The 18,645-nt window shown below is 41.4% G+C and overlaps 1 protein-coding gene across 6 annotated transcripts in view; it reads right to left on the bottom strand.

Moving 5' to 3' along the window:
• The window catches only part of CNKSR2 (connector enhancer of kinase suppressor of Ras 2), a 262,387-nt gene that overhangs the window by 201,826 nt on the left and 41,916 nt on the right, over positions 1-18,645 (bottom strand). The gene's annotated exons all lie outside the window — the stretch shown is intronic.

Consider the following 18,645-nt stretch of genomic DNA (forward strand, 5'->3'; position numbering starts at 1 on the left):
AATACCTTGGATGCAAAAATAGGTACTTTGCCATTATTGTGCTCTCTGTTCACTTTCACATTATCATGCTCCTTTTCTATAGGTTCCCATATTTTTTCTGTATACATATTTTAAGGATTTTTTTTTATTAATACTGGATTGCTTTCATATATCCCACATGTGGCCCTCTGGATGTTATTGGACTCCCAACTCCCATCAGCCCCATCCAGCATTAGACAATGGTCAAGGGTGATGGAGGGGCATAGGTTCTGCCTCCCACTGAGTAATAAAACTTACAATTTTTAAGCCTTTGAACCAGCAGCATTACCAGGTTGTTTCTTTCTGTGCATCACTGCAAAATATTTACCAAACTTCAACACTCTGTTTTTAATGTTTGCATTTCCTGCTGCTAGGTTTTAACATTTCTGACATTCTAAGGAGGATATTTTATGTGGTCTTTGCATTTGTTTTATTCTTGTTTCTTATGGTTGCTTTCTGTATTTATGGGTGTTAGCTCCCCTGAACCATCAATAAAAGTAATATATAAATTTGTCAAACAAATAAACAAACCCACAAATAGTGCTGTTCAGACACATTGGATTCCTACATTCTCTGGTTTTCTGGCATTCTTCTCCATATGAATAGCACATTTGTAAAGAACAGAAGCCCTCTAGATGTTGCAGGACCACAATTCCCATTGGCCACAGCCAGTGTGACTAATGGTCAGAGATAAACCATCAAGTACTGTATTTTTTGCTCTATAAGACGCACCAGACCACAAGACGCACCTAGTTTTTGGAGGAGGAAAACAAGGAAAAAAATATTCTGAATCTCAAAAGCCAGAACAGCAAGAGGAATCACTGCACAGTGAAAGCAGCAATCCCTCTTGCTGTTCTGGCTTCTGGGATAGCTGCGCAGCCTGCATTCGCTCCATAAGACGCACACACATTTCCCCTTACTTTTTAGGAGGGAAAAAGTGAGTCTTATAGAGCAAAAAATACGGTACATCTTGAGGCTCCCAGCCCTGGTTTAGGTACTAACTGGGCACAACTAGAAGTAGTTGTATCCAACTTCCTGCACATTCAAGCCCTGTTTGGAGGATTTAAACTAGTTTGTATGCACTGAAATCCTTGGCAAGTAAAGAAACAGCATAGATTTGGAATAATTTACAATGTGTAGCTTTTGGAGAAAAACAGATGCTGATTTCCAGTCTGTTTTGTGACTTTGATTGTTTCTAATATACATCTGCAATTCAGCTTGGTAAGACACCACTTACCAGCTAATGACCTATCAATCTGATGTGTATGGTTAGGAGTGGATATGTTTAGGGAAGACCAACTGCTATCGATTGTTGTTGTTTTTAAATCCCACTATTATTATCTAACCTATTCACCCAGTTTCTAAAGAAGATCAAGTTGAAATACGTTCGAATGGTGCGGGATGAAGAGGACCCATACAATACATAAATCTTTCAAACACTATACCGAAGGTGCCACAAATTTCTATCATCAATCCTTGTGTCTGAGTCTTTATATTCTTCTGTCCTGTTCTGTTCCTCACTATACGTATTAACTTTGAAGATTGTTCAAGAGCTGTGACATGCAGCTTCCATACATACTGTTACATTTCAGTCCAGCCAGTGACTTTTGAGACATATTGAATCACTTCTACAGCAACTCTGTGCTCTGATCAAAGCTGTTTAATTCCTAGACCACAAATGAAATTCTCCTGAGTGATGTCTTGACCTGAAATGTAGATGTCCCATCTTCTGCTGGAGCAACATTAAAACAAGGCTACTAAACTTTATGCCCATTTGTCTTGAGAAATTCACAGTTCCTAATACTACAGAATTTCCTACTGCTACTCCAACATTTCACAAATAATGAATCCAGTTTCCTCTCATAACTTCTCTCCTACATCACTCTACACGAGTCTTGCTGCAGATATACAAAAAAGAACAAGGCTAGAGGGCTTTGGAGTGGCCCTAAAGAGACTGAGTCAAGATCCCAAGGAAAACAGACGCTTTTAAGGTATCCAGAGGGATAGATCTTCAAAATAGTTTTCACAATCTGCTACAGAGCATATAGTGTCAAAAGAGAATCATCCTCATATCCCATCCTTATCACATTCCCAATTATCAAAATGCTTTATGAACATTATCTGAGGACTTTTAGAGAAGAGAATATCTTCTTCAGTAGGAAAAGACAAAACAGATGGAAATGACAATTTGCTGCTGTTGTTTTCTTTTTCATGGAAGATAGCTGACACACTAAATAGAATGGTTAAGCTTCTGCCTACTACAGCAGCAAACTTCATTCGAAGCTGTTTCAATGATGGGATGAGTCATATGCTATGGAAAGTGTGCTGACTGTTCTAATATTGGTACTATATGACATGCACCCACTCAACTTCATCACCGTGCTCCAAACAAAGTTAATGAACACCAAGAAGCCTTAGGAACATTACCTCTTTGGGCAAGGTCTTTTCCCATCCAAAACTTCAAAGACCTCACACTTGAGACACATTAATTTGAGACTGTAATAAATAAATCAAAAAGTTATTTCATTTCTCCAGTTTCCTTTTCAGAGTGAGTACAGATTTATATTCTGCCTTTCCTGACTACAGTAGGATGGTGTCTCATACGCATAGTATAGTGTGATGTGGGACACAGGTGGTGCTCTGGTCTAAACCACCAAGCCTCTTGGGCTTGCAGATCGGAAGGTTGGCGGTTCGAATCTGCATGACAGAGTGAGCTCCAGTTGCTCTGTGCCAGCTTCTGTCAACCTAGTAGTTCGAAAGCACACCAATGAAATTAGATAAATAGGTACTGCTGTGGCGGGAAGGTAAATTGCATTTCTGTGTGCCAGAAGCGGTTTAGTCAAACTGGCCACATGACCTGGAAAGCTGTCTGTGGACAAATGCCAGTTCCCTCAGCTTGAAGCGAGATGAGCACCACACCCCGTAGTTGCCTTTGACAGGACTTAACCATCCAGGGGTCCTTGACCTTTTACCTATAGTGTAACGTATAGTGTGAAAAGTGCCCCCTTTTATGCATAGTTTTTCCCATTATCCAAAGCACCCTTTCCCCTAAGTATCATCTAAGTTGTCATTTGAACAAATTCCCATGTTTGTATGGAATGACACCCCCCCCCCAAGGTGTGTTATGTTGCTGTTGGAACTGCAACAGCAGAGTCCATTCTGTGTGCAATTTAAGGGTTAGTTCTGTTAGTGTTAGTCAACTAACCACAAGAGTGATGGGCAGAGGTGTTGTTTAGCAACCAAGTAGAGTGGCAAGATCTTTGCTAAGGTAGCATGTGCCCTGGTTGACTATGTGGATTTGAGGGAGGCTTTCCTCTGTTTGTTTACTTGAATGTCTCACTGCTATGTACAGGGCCTGAAAAAAGACAAAACCTCTCTGTTCCTTTCTTCCGGCCTTGTATCTCTGTTCTCTGTCCGCATTACTTTGTTAAGAACTCCAGCCTTACAGCCCTTTCATCAGCAGGCTAAGATGTACCTCTTTGTTCAGGCTTTTGATGAGGTACATTATATGTGCTTTTATAGATGGTGCTGATTTAATGTATTCAGAATTCAGATTTTATATTGAATTCATTGTGGTTTTGCTTCTGTGCCCTGTCTTAGGACCTTTGAGTGAAGGGCAGCATCACATGACTTGCTGAAGAGCAAGCTGCTAAAAGTAATGAAGCTGTAGCAGTGTATTTTTCAAGGCATGACACTATGTTTTATCGACGGGGGGAATCAATGCTGCAAAATTACTTCTCACACAACCATAAAAACTGCTGCTATGGTCTGCAGAAACCCCATGGGATTGAGATTAATGCAGTAGGACACCTAAGAAACAGCTAGATGCCAGAGGATTTACCACCTCTACTAAAGTCTTTCAATATTCAACAACAACTTGCTTTGCTTGTTGCATTCTGCATTTCCCACGTTAGCCTTCATGCCAACAGAAAAGCAAAGAGCAAACCTAGGAAGACATTCATAGCAATGGGCAGTTTACACAGAGCTGACTGCAGAGTATGGCTCTGCTCTGAGAAGATGCAAGTGAGCTAAACTGTGCACTGTGCTCCTGGTCTTCCAACAGTAAGCCTGCTCTCCTGACTGCTAAAAGCAGAAAACTCTAATTCAGACAAGTATCATATTTATTCAAATGAATACATCAAAGATTTGCTGCTTTAAGGACCTCGTAAATCGTAACATCGCCCCATACAGACTTGAGAGGGAAATTCATGACTCATTCACTGCAAAGTGTATGCGTTGTTCCATCTACAATCTCCCACAACCTTTCCTCCTTAATAACACTCTGTATCTATTGTTTTCTCATCTATGTTAGTTTTCCTAGTTATTTTCCTCATGTTCCTTCATAGTTTTTTTCAGAGCTCGATGCCCTTTTCAATATTTCCCCATTGTGTCTTGAACCCATCAAATATTTGCATCCCAGTGTACCTCTTCCCTTCTTTAGAGCTTTCTGCAGTTCATTCCAACGTAACTATCACCTGAGAATGCCATTCTTACTCTGTTTGCTAGCTCCCCTGGGTCAGGTTCACGTCAACATACATGTAGTCACTGGATTTAGTTGTTTACAAAAACAAATGTCAGCCATTTTCACAGAGGGTGAATTTGATATAGATACCAATAGCAGCTCAGCTAGCCTCTGGAGTTCTTAGAACAATTTTGCCAAGTAGCATTTGGGGATACTTTTTAATATACTTTATAGTGTGGATTCAATAAACAAATTCAATTAAAAACTTGCCTGAATCTCATTACTTCTAAGTAATAAACCACACAACTGGTGCTGAGACCAAAACGCTAGAAATTTAGGTCATCCTCATACCTCCCATTGTCAAATCTCCTGAACACCAATTCATGCCATTTTCATTTCTTAGCGCTGATTTCAATAAGTGTGTGGATTTTATGCATGGGTCGAACATCTCCAGGCAGACCCATTGTGTAGTACAACTGGAATTCAGTTCGTACTATTAGTTAATCCTGTGAAATAGTCAAGTAACAAGTTTAGTATTGTCAGTTTCCTGTTTATATATTGTGCATTCCCCTGATCATCATGTGATGTTGCAAAGGATGTGTTTGTGGGCACGTAATGTTGTCAGAAGCAGTGCAAGCCCAGACTCATCTCCTGGTCCTAACATGGAATTTACCCACCCTTCCATTATGGTTAAGCTGACCCAATATAGAGAAGTATTTTGATGTATTTGCAGTCTGTTTCTATACAGCCAAACTTGGTGCAATCCTGCTACTTCTATAGCTGCAAGCCAAAAATTCTTAGCACTTACAGATATTTGTAATGCGGACCCTAAGAAGATTGTTCATGAAAATGTCTGGGGCACAAAGTTTAGCTTTATGAAAGCAGACAGCTGTCAACTTCTTAAGCCTGGAACATGTGAGGAGCTTTGCACAACTTGCCTCTTTCTGTTTCAAATCTTTTGTATGGATTGTAAAAGTGGCAGTCTAGTTGTCACCTAGAGAACATATATGGGAATACAGAACCTAGCTTGTGGTCTGAAGCTGCCCCAGTAAGTACAGCAGAGCTAGGTCATGGTTGCACAATATCTAATTACTGCATAGTAATTTCCATGTGAATATTTAATTAAAGTTTGCTTGCTTTGGAATGACCAGTTTTTAATAAGAACAGAATTGCACCTTTGAGTATATGTGTGAGGGGGTGAGGGACAGAGAAATAATTATTCTGCAGAAACTATACAGCAACTCTGTAAGCATGAGAACATTAACCAGTTTTGAGATAAGACTCTGGAACATGAGCCTGCTGTTAATGCTATGACTTTTGTCGTGTATTTTTTTCAATTCTTTATCCCTCGTCAACCATACATAGTAGGTTTGTCCAGAAGAGAGGGGTTTTGCCCGGATCTAGTTAGTGAGGTTCATTGCTGAGCAAGGATTTGAAACTGGCCCAGGACTCCCAAATTTAAGGCCTAATCTCCTGCAACAGGGATAGCCAACATGCTGCTTGCCAGATATTACTGAACTACAGCTCCCATAAGCCTCAGCCAATAGTCAATGATGATGTAAGTTGTAGTCCAGGAATATCCGGAGTGCATTTATAATCCTTATTAACTGACTTGGGATATAGAGTCCCATTGTCAATTTTTTTAATGTTGTCTGCTAAGAGCCCCTTCAGACACCCTTTTACTACACATTCATTAGAATTTGTGTTCTTGACGCTATTGGGGTAGCTCACAGGTGACCTTGGGCTAGTCAGCTCCTCTCAGCCTAACCTACTTCACAGGGTTGCTGTGAGAATAATATTGGGGAGTTTATGCCACCTTGAGCTCCTTGAAGGAAAGGTGTGACATAAATGTAATAGTAAAAGATTAAAATTTAAAAATACTTTTTGTAGCTGCGATAGTTTTGGAGTAGTCACACTGCTTCATTTTCAGTCAGTGCATATTCTGTAACTTCCTGCTGAAATCCTGAAACTTTTTAATATTATAAAAGTTCTGGGCTTTTCCCTGCTTTTGGTGTGCTACAGCCCCACTTGCAATAATGTGGTAGCACTGTGGAAGCACCACAAGATAAACTAAAGCAGAATTAATCAAATACTAATGCACTAGTATTGTGTCAAGTATATATAGCAGAACACATAGAAAAATACCTATCTGGAGGGGTCTGAGTTCAAAAAGCAGTCTTTTCAAGCTTTATAGATGTATATCCATAGATATATTTTCATTGTTAAGATTTTCAAGTTCATGTGTTTGAAGATTTCTAGGGCAATCATGTTTATTTATCAAAAGTACTGTATCTGTCTTCCTGTCTTCCTTGCTACCACTTGAACCTGGTGCTAGTCAGTCGTCTACAATTAAGAACATTTTAAAACAATCACATAACCTCACAACTAGTAATTTCAAGGTTGCCAGAAACAGTATATTTCAGCCATCAAATGCTTGAGCAAGCAAGAATGTTTTGATATTGCCCCTGAATATTAATAATGAGGAAGACAGACACACATTGGCAAGGAGTGCATTTCACAAACAATTATTTTAGGTGCTTTGGTCCCAAGTCACTTAGGGCTTTGTTCACTAGTGCTAACAACTTGAATTGGCCCAGTAGCTCCCTAGAAACCAGTGCAGTGCTTTTGGGACCAGTGGCACATGGTCCTACACTAGCTTGCAGCTTCTAGGCCATCTTAAGGGGCAGCTCTATGTAAATCACATTACAGTAGACTAGCTTGGAGGTCACTAGAGCATGGGCAACTGAAGCTAGGCTCTCTCAGTCCAGTAATGGCTGCAGCTAGTGAACCATGCTAACCACAAAGGCCACTAGGGACTCCAACGAAAGATTGGAATCCAGGAGTACTCAAAGACGACAAATCCTTCTATAACAGCTCATCCATCTAATTACTAGACACAAGAACTGCCCGGCCAAAGCACCTCTGTCTTATAGATTGGCCCCCAGTCCAGCCCATCACTGCTTCCAGGCATCAATCCAGCCTCTCCTGATTAAGAGGGAATGGAGAGATAGCATATTGACATTGTGCTCCAGATCTTTGGATGGAAGCTCTGAACAGCTTCTTACAGATGTTGAATAGAACAAGACAAATAATGTGTTGAAGGAACTGGACATGGAGGGAGGAGTTAATTTCCTTCATGGTCACACATCACCCAATGTATGAGATAAGCCAAAAGATGCAAGGGCTGCCAAGCCAGCTGAGATGGCAGTGGCCCAGTGCCATCTATATAAGTGATGAAGGCATGACAGCTCTTTAGTCAATGAATTTGTCTGTGAATTGGGGTCTGTAATACATCTTGGAATTGCTGGAGCAATAGAAATACTTTCTACTTGTGTATATATGTGTATATGTGTGTGTGTGCGCGCGTGTGTGCGTGCGTGCGCATATACATATACATATATATATATATATATATGTATCTGTGTTTGCAAAGCCTACAAGCTATATGTATAGATCAGTGTCCGGAACTGTAATACTGAATACCCTGTCCTGTAAGGTAATGGTAAAGCTAAAGGACCCCTGGACAGTTAAGTCCAGTCAAACTTGACTATGGAGTGTGATGCTCATCTTGCTTCAGGCCAAGGGAGCTGGCATTTGTCCGCAGACAGCTTTCTGGGCCATGTGGCCAGCATGACTAAACCGCTTCTGGTGCAACGGAACACCGTCACGAGTGCCAGAGCGCATGGAAATGCCATTTACCTTCCCAATGCAGCGGTACCTATTTATTTACTCGCGCTGGTATGCTTTTCAACAGCTAGGTTGGCAAGAGGTGGGACGGAGCAATGGGGGCTCACCCTGTCGTGCACACTTGAACTGCTTACCTTCTGATCGGCAAGCCCAAAAGGCTCAGTGGTTTAGACCACAGCGCAACCTGCTCCCTTTCCTGTAACATGGGCTGGAAGTTCCCCTCTTTTCCCATTTGGTTTGCAATATCAAACTACCAGTGCTGGATAGAAGGGCTGATGACACCGTAGGTTACGGGGAAGTCACATTCATTGCTCTACATTTGTATGCAGCCTTTGTCTCCGCTGCCATCACAATGCATTACCATTGTCCTTAGAAAGAGGTTAGGAAGATTAGATGCAGAAGTTCTGATGGCCAACAGTGTGATGAAAAAAGACAGACAAATTCATAGAACATAGCAATGTCGAGAGTTATTAAACAAGACCAGAGTGCTAGGAGTGGTGCTTTGATTGTTCCAAAAAATGGGAGTGTGTGAAAGAGCATAAAAAGTGCTGTTAAACACTTCCTCTAGCATTTAGATCTACCGACTGGTGAAAATAGTTACTGGATTGGATGGGCCACTGATCTGAATCATTCAGGCTGTGTGCGTACTTAAATCCAGTATATAGATTTTTGAACATTAAGTTTAAAATTGATAGGCTGTTTTGAAATATATGCACTGCAACCCATTAGCTCAGTCTTCTTTAGCTCACTTTTATATGAGTAATTGAGAGGTCATCTGCTGCAGCAGGCAATAAACGTTTCTCTGGAACTCTGTTTGCTTCTCATTATTAACATAATCACAGCTGTGTTCTCCAGTGGGTGCAAACTCATAGGGAATAGCAGATAACTTAATAATAACAATAAATCTTTCACTGCTAAATCTAAGGAAAATGAAATGTTAAAGCAGGTCATGCTAAACCTGGCATCCTCCACATGTTGTAAGATTCCCAGAAGCCCCAGCCAGCATAGCTAGTGGTCAGGGGTGATAGGAGTTGTAGTTCAGCAGCATCTGAAAGGCCAAAGGTTGGCATTTCACCAAAACACCCCAGCATCCCTATCTGTTTGACATCTAATGGGAGGGTGTTCCACAGTGGCAGGAGCCACTACTGAGAAGGCCCTCTGCCCGGTTCCCTGTAACTTCACTTATCGCAGTGAGGGAACCACTGGAGGTGGATCTCAGTGTCCAGGCTGAACAATGGGGGTGGAGACGCTCCTTCAGGTATTCAGGGCTGAGGCTGTTTAGGGCTCTAAAGGTCAGCACTAACACTTTGAATTTGAGAGGGGGAAGGACCACTTGGGGAATTCCAGCCAGGCTCCAGTGCAGGGACAGAGCCTCAGGGGGTGCCACTGAAAGATGAAGATCAATGGATGAGCATCTGGTGGGAGGGTCTCAGGAGGTTTTCCCATATGTGTCTCATTCTTTCCAATCTTAAATTCAGATGTGTGGAATTCAAAGAATAGCTGTGTTTCAATTGGCTTACTGTTCTGTGTGGATTAGGCAGGTTCACATTAAAATGCAAACAAAACTGAATCTCCCCCCCCCCCACACACATCCATGTTGGGCACTGACCTGTACCTTTCACAGGTGCAGACAGGGTGCATAGGTGTAGCTGAACAACACAAATCCCAATTGAATAGACTTTGAACATGGCATGGAAGGAATTTGTATGTAGGAATGTTCATCTGCATTTTATCCACAATACTATAATTTGGCTGCCAAATATGAACCTGAACTCAAAGTGCAGATGCTTCAGAAAACAAAGGCATATTTTCAGGACCAAATTCTCTCAGAGCAAAGCAATTATGAACCACTCTGTCATATTGTTGTGAGCCTCAAGGCAGTTTGGAATGCCAGTAGAACATTACAAAGGTGAACCCGGTTCGAGTGTCCCATTTTGATGACACTTTGCTTCAGAGCCATCATATTGAAAGGGAACAGCCATGTAATGAAAGCCCATGTTCCTTCTGTAAGGTACTAACAGAGAGGGACCACACAAGCCCGCAGAGCCTATTTGATTATTCTCCCATAATTTTCTGGTGTGATCACCTCAAGTTCTCATTATGAATAATTCACAGCTAAACAGCTTGAGTGTGAAGTGGGGACATTCAGAGCAGACAGAGAAGCTGAGTCATCCCAAGGATATGGTTGTTTATCACATTTTGAACAATGCACTTCAAGAATCATTCTCTTCTTTAGAATAAGACAGTCAATTTTACTGGGGCCTCTACAAAGATGAAATCTGTAAGAACTGCAAGACAATGTTCCTTTTATATAGTGGTGTGTGTATATTGCTGTTTTTTTTTACTTTAGAGAGCCTTACATGTTTAACTTCAAAAGAAAAACAAAGATCTTGCTATCTGTGTTAAGTGCTCTTTTGAATGCCATAATTTGAAGTCTAGAACTTGTACACTCTAACCAGTTCTGACAACATAGGACTTATTCATTTCAATGTACTTTTTGACGTGACATAATTTGTAAACCAAGCTAGCCATTCTCAAACAAGGGAGGCTGATACTGGCAAAAGGAATTGTGAACTGCACATTCCAGGGTCATAATCTCCTTCTTAGCTGTAATTTTACTCTTCTTTATAACTTGAAGACATAAAAAGATCCATTTTATGGCCGTTCTATAATGTCATCTGCTAATGTAAGGTTAAAAATGGTGACTATAATGTCACAAGATAAAAGTAGACTGGAATTTCTACATAATTGAAGCTGGTCTGATTCTCCTCCCCTAAACGGCATACGAAAATCTAAAAGATATCAGCTGTGGATTTACAACAGTATATGTAGAAGAAGAATAACCAGCCACTTACTGTTTGAATTCCCACATCAGAGGGGTTTCTATAGAACTCTGGATATTGCTATTATGACAAAATTAATGTATCATATGCAAGTTCAGGCAGGACTTGTTACATAAAGAAAAAGTACAAAGAAATGAACAATGTCTGCATTATTCTAGAATGACAAATAACAAAATACATTATGCTAGTACTACTTTCTGGAAATGACCCAGCAGGCAGGAGAGGAATTACCGTAATATAGGGCCTCCAGCTCCCACCCTGAGTTGTTCCAGAAGGATACCATGGTCAATGCTAGCAAAAGCTGCTGAGAGATCAAGGAGGACCTACAGGGTTGCACTCCCCCTGTCTCTCTCCAAATAGAGGTAATCAAACAGGGCAGACAAGGCTGTTTCAGTGCTAAAACCAGACCTGAAACAGGACTGGCATGGATCCATATAATTTGCTTCCTCCAAGTATACTTGCAGCTAGTCAGCTACCAGCCTCTCAGTTATCTTCCCCAATAAAGGAATAGTAGAGACTGGATGGTAGTTTTCTAAAACCTCTGGATCCAAGGAGGGCTTTTTCAAGAAGGGGATAGTTGCTGGCTTTTGCAAGGCAGTGGCCATTAGTCCCTCCCATAATGAGGCATTAACTACTTCCTGGACCCATCCTGTCAATCTCCTTCTACTAGATTTTCATGAGCCCTTGTGGACAGGGACTCGGAGGGCACCATAGTCAGCCACACAGCAATGAGTGTCCTGTTTACATCATCGGGCTTCAACATCTGAAACTGATTCCACATATTACAACTCAATAGCACTCCTAAGACCTCCAGCTGGCCTGGACTAACAGTGGCATCAAGCTTGGCACAGATTTGAGCAATTTTGCCCTCAAAGTGCTTTGCAAATCTTTCACATCAGGCTATTGAATGTATTGCCCTGCACCATCCTAGTTACCGCTCTAAACAGCTCTGTTGGGTGGTTCACTGAAGACTCACTGAAGGTCAGGCACAGGTTTTGACAAACCCCCTCTATTTCACTTTATTGGGTATTCTTCTCTCACATGTAGCCTTCCTCTCAACTCTGCTTACTGAGCATGGACTTGTAATATTTAAGGATGCTCCTGGCCCAACTAAGGTAGCATGGTGCATTAGAGAATGGCAGCAGTGGAATTACTTAGCTATATCTGTTCATAATTCCCTTTCATTTCAGCACTCAAGAGACCTCCAATTTACTGGAAGGTGGTACACATCACAACAACGATTAATAATGCTTTAATTGTAAATGAGAACATTGGTGTTAGACAAAGGTTTTTAGACACATTCCTTGCCAGCTGAAACCAATTGTGTTTTCTCTTTGTGCAGTGCCCCTGCTAGACTAAACGTATGCAATTTTTCCATTTTTAATCCTTATCAGCTCCAGGCAAAATTCACCATAGATTGTCAGGTATTGGGTAACCTCTGACTTAGGAAATGTAATATCTGCTTAGAATGTGTTCTGGTTTTTTGCCATTTGGGGGAACAGTACTCTTATGTCCTCAGTTTCTTGAGCAGTTTCAAGAAATAAATGAAGAATACAGTTTGTTTCAGGAAGATACATTCTTCATCTGTTGAGCTCTCCTAAAGTATTCTGTTTCTGATTAAAACATATGGCTAGTTTCATGTTCTATTGGTAGCTCACTGTGCTAGAATGATGCCAGTACAGTCCAAAAATTTTGTTTGCACAGCTCAGAGAGCCTTCCTTCATTGCCTTACATAATTTATTTTTTTCTGTATATTAAAATACTGCACGAAAATCTCTAGTTAGATCCAGAGAACTAAAAGTAAGTCAGAATATAACCTACTCATCTTCATCCCCAAGTAGTTCTCCAATAATAATGTTATGCCAGTAAAATGGTCATTACATGATCTGACATTTGACAATTCATGGTAGGTCAAAAATCAATAGGAAATATTTATCCTACTTTTAGCTATACTTAGGTTGATTTGAATACGAATGAACACCACACAGGTCCTGTCTGCAATAGTATTTTCAAATTCAATAATATCACATGCTTACTTTCATTAAAGTACAGAGTTTAAGAGCTGGGTAAATTTATCATAGAAAACAGTTTTAAAAATATTATTAATAGCACTGATCAAGTTGCATAGCGTGCCACCTCCCACCAACATCTGCAAATATTGCCATTGGACTGTAGCAGAGCTTTCCGAACTGTGTGTCGAGACACATTAGTGTGTCGGCTGCAGTGTGTAAGTATGTTGTGCGAACGCTCCCCACGCTCCTCCTGGGGCTGGAAAGGGATTAGTTTAACCTTTGGTTTGCTAGTGAAACTGAATTATTGTGTCGTGCAATGATGCATGTCTAAAAAGTGTGTCACCAACATGAAAAGTTTGGAAAGCTCTGGGCTATAGTTTCTGAATAGACTTTAATAACAAACCCATGTAGAGTTCATGCTCACAAAATTATGGCTGACAGGTCAAAATTGAAGAGAGCAGGTTACAGCCTTTTCATCAGATGGGATCCCTAATGTCTCTTTTTTGCCACTGATGAGTGAGAAGAATAGAACGAGGAGCCAATTTATTAAAGCCCAAATGCTGCTCCCAGAAGATAGGAACATGCACCCATGTATCGGATGGACTACCTTGACACTTTGTTTGGACAGCAGTTCACCTAAGAACATTGTCATTCCCTGGATGGAACAAGAGCAACAGTGCTGTGCTATCATGCTTCCTCCGAGGGTCTTCTGCTGGTTCCCTCACTGTGAGAAGCGAAGTTACAGGGAACCAGGCAAAGGGCCTTCTCAGAAGTGGCGCCCTCCCTGTGGAACACCCTCCCATCAGATGTCAAGGAGATAAATAACTGCATAACTTTTACAAGACATCTGAAGGCAGCCTTGTATTGGGAAGTTTTTTATGTTTGATGTTTTATTATGTTTTGATATATGCTATAAGCCGCCTAGAGTGGCTGGGAAAACCCAGCCAGATGGGTGGGGTATAATAATAATAATAATAATAATAATAATAATAATAATAATAGAGTGTGCCAAGCTTGTGTGCAGCCTTCTGCTGAGACAAAAAATGTCCCAAAACAAACACGAAAGCACTATTGGCAGGGGTAGAGGGAGAAACTCCAGACACTTGAAGGAAAGTTTATTTTAGACTAACATATTTTGGAGAAATCCTTCCTTGGGGCACATTTTGAAAAGCAATCCTCGTTAACTACTCAGAGGAGACAATTAGTATTTAATCTATAGGTAAGTGCTGGACAGAATCTAATATACTTCTTCTTGGAGATAACTCAAGAACTACATAACCTATTTTCTTGCTTGTGTTCATCTTAAGCATTTTTAAAATTTAAGTTTATACCCTGCCTTTACATGCAGTGGTGGTTGTTTCTGTGTATATTTGTTTATTTCTCTCAATTACATTTTTATTGCTGGTAGTAAAAAATCTCTGGATTTTGTGAAGGATTTGCTTGTTTGGAAGTGCTTGTTCTGCTTCCCATGGAAGCGCCCATGGGCCAAAGTAGATTGTTGTTTTAGCACCATGGATAGCTCCTAGTGCTCAATTTGTTCCAACAAGGCTTGGAAGTTAACCAAGGCTTTTTGAGCCTCTTCCTCAGTCTACTTCTCATTGGCTCCTCCCCATTTTGGAGAACTAGAGACTAATCCTTTTGGCCTGAAGACAAGTAATTCTTCTGCTTTCCAAGGCCTCCCACTGGATGCACTCCCTGAACCATTGGACTAGCAAGGCAGTGTAGGAGATACTTGGTTCCTCAAGCTCAGTGAACATCCTAGATCAGGTTCTATGGCCCCTGGGATCTGGCTCAGTGTGCTCCTGCCTACCCCAGGTTCAGTGGTCCTCTGATCACCATAATCAGGCTCAGAGATAGAAACCCACTCTGTCTCCTTAGCTGGTGACAATGTAGTCTCGGATTTGGTGTCTTGGATACTGCTGGGTACTGCTGAATTGCATGGCATGAAAGGACAAGTAACCTGTTTCCATGCCCAAACCCTAAATCCTAGTCAATTCACTACCATCCTGAAATACCAGAGGCAGAGAAGGATCCTGGAGAGTCACAGGCCTCTGTTGGGGAAGGGGAGCAGGGGGTGTGGCATTGGACATGGTGAAGCACAGAACTGTATCCCTTTCTGACTCTGCACTGATTGGACACAGCCAGAAGATGGAGGCTCTGTGCCCCATGAAATTGGAAAGTGGTGAGGAACAGAGATCTGTTGCTCTTGACAAGTTCAATCACCAATCCTGAACATAGATGCATTCAGCTGACAAACAGACAAAGGACAAAATGAAATAAGTTATTTTAGGCTATCAGCCTTCCAAATAAATTGATTTATTTTAAAACTGGAGGTGGGTATTTTACCACTATCTGAAAAGTATTTATCCATAAGCTTTTCATTGGGACTTACTGCAAGTCAGCAACTTCAATCCACGCGGCAAAGATGCTCTCAGTGACAAACAGAAAACAAATCTGACAATGCAACCGATTTTTCCTAATGGACATCATAGATTTATGGCTGGCCTATTCTTTGCACAGCCACAACTCCACACATATTTTAAATATGGCTTTCCTCAAATATTAATGCAAGCTTAGTAGACAAGCATTCGTATGCCAAATAAAATGCCAAAGGTTACTAATGACTTCTGAACAAATACAGTTCAAGTTACTACACAGCATTTGAAAAACAGTCCACACCTCCAACCACAAAAAAGGTCAATATTTTAATTTCACAGTGTGCACAACTAGCCACTGGGTGTGCTTTTAATTTAAGAGTGAGCAATAGAGTACTCCAGTTGTGGTTCGAGGACCCGACCCCCGCGCTGTGGAAATGAATACACAAGGAGACGTGATATATGGTTTATGGGCATGAAAAGGCCACAACTTTATTGGTTACAGCAGTGAGGGACTGAAGAGGAAAGAGGCCGGGGAGAGGGCTGGCGCTCCAATTTAAAGTTTGCTGGACACGCCCCCCCAGCGGCACCTGATTGGGTGCTGGCTGGTGGGCGGGCCGCCAGCCCGGTAAACTAGGAAAGCAGGGGGCGGTGCTCGGGCTCCCGCCCACAACCACTCCCCTCTCTTTCAGGGAGGAGAGTCCTTGCAGCACTAATTGCTTCTTTTTGGTGTTTTACTCTTATTTATCCGTTATCTTACATCAAATAAACCAAATGGCCCCTGGTCAAGGCAACAGTAAGGTTACAGGAATAGTGGCAACAGTTCTTAACTATCAGATTTTTTGCAATTAGGAAAGTGACAAGAAAATTCACTGGCAATATGTGCAATAACACTTTGATACAACATCATCTAACCTCCCCACAAACAAATCAGAATGAATGCTCATTACGTAGCCAACATAGTCTAATTTCCCCACAAAGAAATAGGAAAAGATTCTTGCACTGCAGGGGGTTGGACTAGATGACCCTCGTGGTCCCTTCCAACTCTACAATTCTATGATTCTATGATTCCCAAAATGCAAGTCATCTGGAAGTACCTTTTATATATTCCACAACAACTGAGTAAACACTGCTCATTGTTTGTGATAAAAACCACCATGTGAAAATGTGAAAGTAGACTAAAAGAGGGGATTTTTAAAAAATCTAACATCATAATCCTCTGCATTATAAGTTAGTCCCATTGCACTCTCTACGATACTGTTGTGCGTTGCCCCAATCTCTGAGAGGTGCAAGATTCCAGGAGTTCCATGCACTTACCAAGCGCTCATATTTCCTTTGGAAATGAGGCACAGTAGAGACTGTGGTGTCTTTATGATATTTGGACAACATGAGCCTAAAATGGAGGGGTTTAGTGCACCAAAAGGGTATTGTTTCTCCCATAACTGGAGCCATGAATTCAAACAGAAAACAGTCATTGCACTCTCTCTCTCTCCTTCTCTCTCCAGTTCGATGCTTTTCCTTCTTGGTCACACCACTAAAACTCTCTACTACAAACTCTGGCTTTGTCTGAGGGAGGGGCCCCCACCCATTTGCTGTCTTGCACTGAGCCACTTAATCCCCCATAACCTCACCAGGAAGCTACTTGACTCAATTAGTTTTTAACACATGCTGGATCCAGGGGTTTGGCACTGCCCTCCTCCAAACTCATAACAATATTTATTCTCTAATAAGTGTGCTTAAATCATTCAAAAACTTACCACTCCATAAACCAGTTAACACTGGAAAACCCTTTTTGAAACCATAATGTAATCAGTAATCTAGGCTAGGACCAACTGTCTGAGATTAGACTCAAATTCATGGATAAGTATTATTTGACTGAAGAGTGAATTATTTTGGCTTGCAGTGGTTGGCACATCTTTGGCTGACATTTTAAAGTGTGCCTTAAAAGCAAGCAGCTGTGCATCTAAATGCTAGTGATTGTGTTTGCTATGAGCTGCAGATATTGCTTTGTGGGCGGGGGGGGGGGTGGACTTGCCAAAAAAATGATAAATAGCGAAGTTAGACCAACAGTTTTAACAAGATCTACAGCCAAAGTTGATTAACTGGGAATACATTATGTAATTTTATTTTTAAAGGGTCTTGTTGGTAGTCAAGTTGACTACATAAATCACGCATTTGTAATATATGCAGAAGTGAATGAATCATGAGAGGCTGTGATTTAATAGCTAGGCTGAGATTTACAAGCATAGACCAATGAAGGGGGGATATCAGTAGACCATGGGTGGGCAAACTAAGGCCCGGGGGCCAGATCCGGCCCAATCACCTTCTCAATCCAGCCCACAGACGGTCCGGGAATCAGCATGTTTTTACATGAGTAGAATGTGTGCTTTTCTTTAAAATGCATCTCTGGGTTATTTGTGGGGCATAGGAATTTGTCCATTTCCCCCCCTTCAAAATATAGTCCGACCCCCACAAGGTCTGAGGGACAGTGGACTGGCCCTCTGCTGAAAATGTTTGCTGACCCCTGCAGTAGACCATATACAAAGTGGTAGGAACGCTCATATATTACACTGAAAGCCATGTAATGCAGATAAATGGCATCAACAATTAGATGCCCATCCAAATTATGCTGTAATATGTAGAAGCAAACTACAGATTATCTTTTTCTTGAATTCACACACAGCTATGAAACACATATTTCTGAGCAAGGTAATTTTAAATATCAGTTTACATTTTTGTTAAAAAGTCCTAATGAAAATTCTGCAACATTTTCATGTGAATTTCTCCTGCTACAGTGGTACCTCGGTTAAGTACTTAATTCGTTCCGGAGCTCTGTTCTTAACCTGAAACTGTTCTTAACCTGAAGCACCACTTTAGCTAATGGGGCCTCCTGCTGCCATTGCGCCGCCAGAGCACGATTTTGTTCTCATCCTGAAGCAAAGTTCTTAACCCAAGGTAATATTTCTGGGTTAGCGGAGTCTGTAACCTGAAGCATATGTAACCTGAAGCGTATGTAACCCGAGGTACCACTGTAGTTTGCTAATTAAGTAAGTTTGTCATTAAATGAGAACTGAATCAAGTTTCTCTTTCATTCCTAGTTGTGGGTGGTTTGGGGACATGTCCATGAGGTGACCAGCTCAGGTGGCAGAATCCAAAGAAGCAGCAGATCTGGCCTCCATGTTTGGCTGCTGCCATTGCCACTGGTGCACTCCTTGGTGGCCAGATCTGTCACCTCTTCAGCAGCAGCA

Source organism: Podarcis tiliguerta, assembly GCF_965153285.1.
Source record: "Podarcis tiliguerta genome assembly, chromosome: 4".
NCBI lineage: Eukaryota > Metazoa > Chordata > Lepidosauria > Squamata > Lacertidae > Podarcis > Podarcis tiliguerta.